Here is a 4,989-nt window from a genome sequence, read left to right on the forward strand (position 1 = left end):
GAAATGGTGGACAGTGTTACAGCTCGGTTACAGCTCAGAGTTTTATTTGGCAAACAAAGGATAGCACACCCTCAAGGCATGGGGACGGGCTGACCCCAAAGGAAAGGCCTCAATCCTCTTTTTAGGTGTTTTGTCTCCCTTCTGAGCCTGCCTTATGCAAATTGGGCTAGCCAAGAAGGGCGCATATTTGTTTCACCTAAAGTTCTCACTTCAGTCCACAGATTTTCTTTTGTTCCATTTTCACGGGCTTTTCTCTTTCTTTGTCTTTCAGCCACTGCCGTCTTGGACTCCTTTTTCCTATTCTAACTACCTAACACGTTTGAAGAGACCTGAGTGGAGAGAGAGAGAGAGAAATAGCAAAGTCATGTGGTGACTGGAGAAGAGTGTTCAGAGCAGGTCTTTAGTGTGACCTGAGCCTGGTAAGAGCTGACAAGTTTATGGAATTGCATGGGAGTTTATAAGGGCAGAGGTAAGGAAGTGAGGAGGCCAGAGGAGGGACAAGGTGCCTGCAGGTGGCCTGAAATACAGAGGAGTGAGGACCAGGGCCTAAGAATGAAAGGAGAAAGAATCTGAGGTATACGGTCACCTAACTTACCTGTCCGGGTCTTTGTTCCTCACTTGTCAAAGGAAGGGCCAAACTTTCAATCTCTTCCTTTTCTCGTGAAATGGTCTTACATATTAGGCATTAAGCATATGAATGAATGTTGATAACTGTGCAAAACACAGAATATGGAAGTTACTGTCTCTCTGAAAGCCTGGACTAAATGCAAATGTAATTTGGGGAGAATACTATTTGTAACAGATTCTGGAATTGTGTTCTTGGTGGGTTTTTTCTCCCCTGTTTTGTTTGTGATTTTGTTGATTTTTCTGGCTGAGGTTGAGTAGTTTCTGCAATGTGACTGTAGGTGGAGCAATCACACTTTTCCCTATGTTAACATAGAAAAAGCAGGAGCACCCACCCTTCATGTCTAGACAGAGGACGTGCATGCAATCATAAAATCTTCGGACGAGAGGGCTCTGGAAAGGTCATCTACTCCCTCTTGTGTCTTTAGAAAATCTTGCTGCTCAGCCAGGCTGGCAACGATGTACCCTCCCTGCTACTTTCCTTTTAACTGCCTTTAAAGCTCCACTGTTCCGTTCCTAGGCACGTATTTTAGAATCAACAATGAAATACAGCAGTGTAGGTTTATATATGAGTGAATAATAATAAATAGATATTATTTATGTATATATTTACCCAATGTGTGCTGCTGGAGATCAGGGTGGTTCTCTACACTCTGATGGTTCAGTAAATGTCATCTCTGGATTCTCACCAAACATTTTCTTTATCTTAGACTGAGATTTCTCAGTATTTGGGGTCCTGCTATAGACAGGGAAAACATCAAGCAAATTATATGTATATATTCAGGCAAATATATTTACAAAATGACAGGACCTGGACAGAAGCTGCATCCCATCACCTGTTGCTCACCCAGAAGCAGGTACATGAAAAGATTTTTTTCAGTTATATGAAACTCACATATATTAACCCTGAATGTTCATGGGAAGGACGGTTGCTGAAGCTGGAACTCTAATATTTTGACCACCTGATGCAGAGACCTGACTCATTGGAGAAGACTCTGATGCTGGGAAAGATTGAAGGCAAAAGAAGTATGGGCAGAGGACAAGATGGTTGGATAGCACCACTGACTCAATGGATGTGAGTTTGAGCAAACTCTGGGAGATAGTGAAGGACAAGGAAGCCTGGTGCGCTGCCATTCATGGGGTCACAAAGAGTCGGACACGACTTAGCGACTGAACAACAAAAGGTATACTAGAAGTTTTTCTGTAATGTTAATGTCTACATATCTAATCCCGTTTCTCCATTAGAAATCACAGTGTTTCCCCTGCTTTGAAAAAATCTAGGTCTCAAAGTTAATCCAGCCACATTTAAGGATGCATTAAATATTTTTTAAAATATTTGTGTATTTGGCTGTGCTGGCTCTTAGTTGCAGCCTGTGGGATCTATAGTTGTGGCTCAAGAACTCTTAGTTGCAGCCTGTGGGTTCTAGTTCCCTGACCAGGGATTGAACCTGGGCCACCTGCATTGGGAGAATGGAATCTGTGCCACTGGACCAGATATTTTTTAGGACCTAAATATTTTTTAAATATTTCAAGGACAATGTTGTCATGATTGCTATTAATCATAACATTGCAAGTAGATTACAGAGCGTATGTGCAAACCTCCCAGCAAGGAAAAGAAAGCCAGGATTTAAGAAAGAAAGCCAGATGTTAAACTCTCGCCCAGTTTTCTGCAGCAAGAGAGTAGCTCAGCTGACTTTGGTGTTGCTGCCTCTCCCGCCCCAGTTTTACACAAATGCTTAATTATTTTGCATGAACAGGTTGGTTTTGAAGCACAGTTTGATTCACAGATGGGAGAACACAAGGACCATCTTCCTGAAGGGATGTGGAAATTCTCAAATATGTAGGGATAATGCTATTATCATTTAGATAAACTTGTTCATTCAACTAGAACATAGCTGTGAGCACCTAATGCATACTGTGCGTTGGGCTAGGAGCTGGGAGAGAACAGTGAACAATTAAACATGAATATCAAAAAGGTGTAGTGAATATTTTCATAGGAAATGCACAGAAATCAGCAGGACCTAACCTAGAGGTGAGGACAGCTCTCTTGAAGGATGCTATTCTTGACCAGAGGCCTGAAGGTGACATAAGAGTGGCCCATTAGAGGAGAACTCCAAGTAGAAAGAACTGATAGAGGAAAGGTAAGAGTTGAAAGGGCATGGACCGTGAGAGAGAGTGAAGGTCTAGCGGGGCTGGAATGTAGAATTCCAGGAGACTGGAAAAGGCTGAGGCTGGAGTGCCAGGTAAGACCAAATCCTCGGGAGCGGGGGTGGGGGTGGGCTTGTTTTTATTTTATCAGCAAAGAGGTTTGGTTTTATTCTAAAAGCGAAGGAACATATGGATGAGTGCATTCAGGGAAGTGACAGAAGATCTGTGTGTGACAAACACCATGCTGCCTGCGGTGTGAATGAACGGGCGGCGGGGAGATACAGATTTGAAAGCAGCATTTAGATGCTCATAACAGCCACGAGAGAGGTGGGCCCGAGAGTGGGTGCCGAGTCAGAAATAGCCAAGGACAGAGTCCCGGAGAGTATTTGAAGGACAAGTCAAAGAAGAAGGGGAAGAAGGAGAACTGGGAATGGGAGCTGAAGGAGGAGGAAAGGGAAGAGGAGAAAGAGGAGGAAGAGGCAGGGGAGGAGGAAGAGAAAGGGCAGAGGGAGGAGGAAGGGGAGGAGGTGCGGAGGAGGGTGACCGCTAACAGAGGAACTCCGAAGGAGCCGGAGACACGAGGTTATCCAGGAGAACGTTGCTTTGCAGGAGCCAAGGTAAGAGACTGCTTCAAAAGGGAGGGAACCAAAGCGGGGGACGAATGCTACCCAGCAGCCAAGCACAGTAAGGACTGAGGGGCATTTAGCTCGGGGAGGTCGTAGGCAAGTTCACGGCAGCCAGGCGATGAAGGTTGGTGGGAGCAGAAGCTGGAAGAAAAGGAACACTTGAGAAGGACATGCACTTCAGGAAGTGAAGCTCCGAATTTGGAGGGAAAACTAGAGCCAGTAGTGGATGGTAGGGGATTGGGTCAAGGTGGGGGGCGGTTTATAAATATGAGTAATTTGGAGGGTATTTAAGTACGAATGGAAGTGATGAATGGACTGATGGGGTTAAAGAAGGTCCCGGCTGGAGCTTACTGACAAGGCTGGAGAGGCTGACGTTAGGGGCCAAGTAGGACAGTAGCTGAGAGTGGGAGGAGGAAGGACCCTCTGCTGTCATAGGAGGTCAAAGGAGGGGCGAATGGTCTTGGACCTGGGATATTTGTGGGTTCCATGTCAAGAATTTGAAAGTGTTCAAGTCTGGTGAGTCATTTTCTCTGTGAGGGAAAAAAGGACTAAGGGTACCTTTTTTTATATACCTGTTGTGCAAGTTTAAAGTCCTAGCTGAAGAGGACTTTTTTTTGTTTGTTTGTTTTGTTTTTGCCATGCTGTGGGGCTTGTGGGATCGACCAGGGATTGAACCTGGACCCCTGGTAGTGAGCACTTAAAATCTTAACCACCGGACCACCAGGGAATTCCCACGAAGAGGGTGTTCATATTAATATATGGCAAAACCAATACAGTATTGTAAAGTTAAAAAAAATTAAATAAAAAATAATAAAAAATTTCCCTAAAAACAAAAGGTATTATTGAAGTTGAGAGAAAATTCTTAAAAAAAAAAAGTATTATTTATTTAGTATCGTATTTTTAAAAACGAATTGAGACAAATGTAATTCACAGTCGAGACCGAGATTGAAACTAAGAAACACTGTGAAATTCTGCTTATATCAGTTGATGGTGGGTGCACTAAAGATATGAAGTCAAACTAAAATGGTCTCTCTTCCTCTAATAAACGTTTTATGGTCAAACCTAATGGCCAGTTGCACTCAAGCAATCCACCTTACACATCTGGGATTTAATGCATTTTCTCTGAGCAGTTGAATGACTACATAATCACTACTTGCAGTAGGATTACATTAAAATCAGATAGCTTAATAAACGTTATAGAACTGGATAATTAACACAAGAACCTGAACTTAATTAGATACTCGTAGAAAATGCTGGCAATAAGCAAGTGCCTCCTTTAATATCCACTAAAATGCACTTTAAGTGCATACTAAATAGCACAGCGCAGTCCAAGAAGAATATACACACATAGAGTCAATGAAGTTTGAAGAAATTAGAATAAATGACTTACACTTTTATTCATATGGAGCCTACCCTGGGGGAGGGAGGGAAGCTATATAGGGAGGCCTTGAAAATTTGTTGCTTCCTTGTCTTATCATTTTGCAGAATCCACTGTTCCAAGCCATTAAAGAGTTAATTGTCTTAACTGAAGTTCAGATCTTTGTGGAATCAATTTCGAGAGAAGGAAGCCCTTGTCCTCTAGAAAGGACCT

The 4,989-nt window shown here is 43.0% G+C and overlaps 1 long non-coding RNA gene across 2 annotated transcripts; it reads left to right on the forward strand.

The window, feature by feature from the left end:
• The first annotated feature begins 269 nt into the window (after nucleotides 1-269).
• LOC138420783 (uncharacterized) lies at nucleotides 270-1,959 on the forward strand. 2 transcript variants are annotated; one of them, XR_011249311.1, is made up of 3 exons: nucleotides 270-419; nucleotides 1,433-1,481; nucleotides 1,596-1,959. It is a non-coding gene; the product is annotated as an uncharacterized lncRNA (long non-coding RNA). The 2 variants fall into 2 exon arrangements; XR_011249312.1 differs by lacking the exon at nucleotides 1,433-1,481 and having other exon boundaries at nucleotides 272-419.
• Nucleotides 1,960-4,989: the final 3,030 nt, after the last annotated feature.

This window comes from Ovis canadensis, chromosome 15 (assembly GCF_042477335.2).
Source record: "Ovis canadensis isolate MfBH-ARS-UI-01 breed Bighorn chromosome 15, ARS-UI_OviCan_v2, whole genome shotgun sequence".
In the NCBI taxonomy this organism is placed as follows: Eukaryota; Metazoa; Chordata; class Mammalia; order Artiodactyla; family Bovidae; genus Ovis; species Ovis canadensis.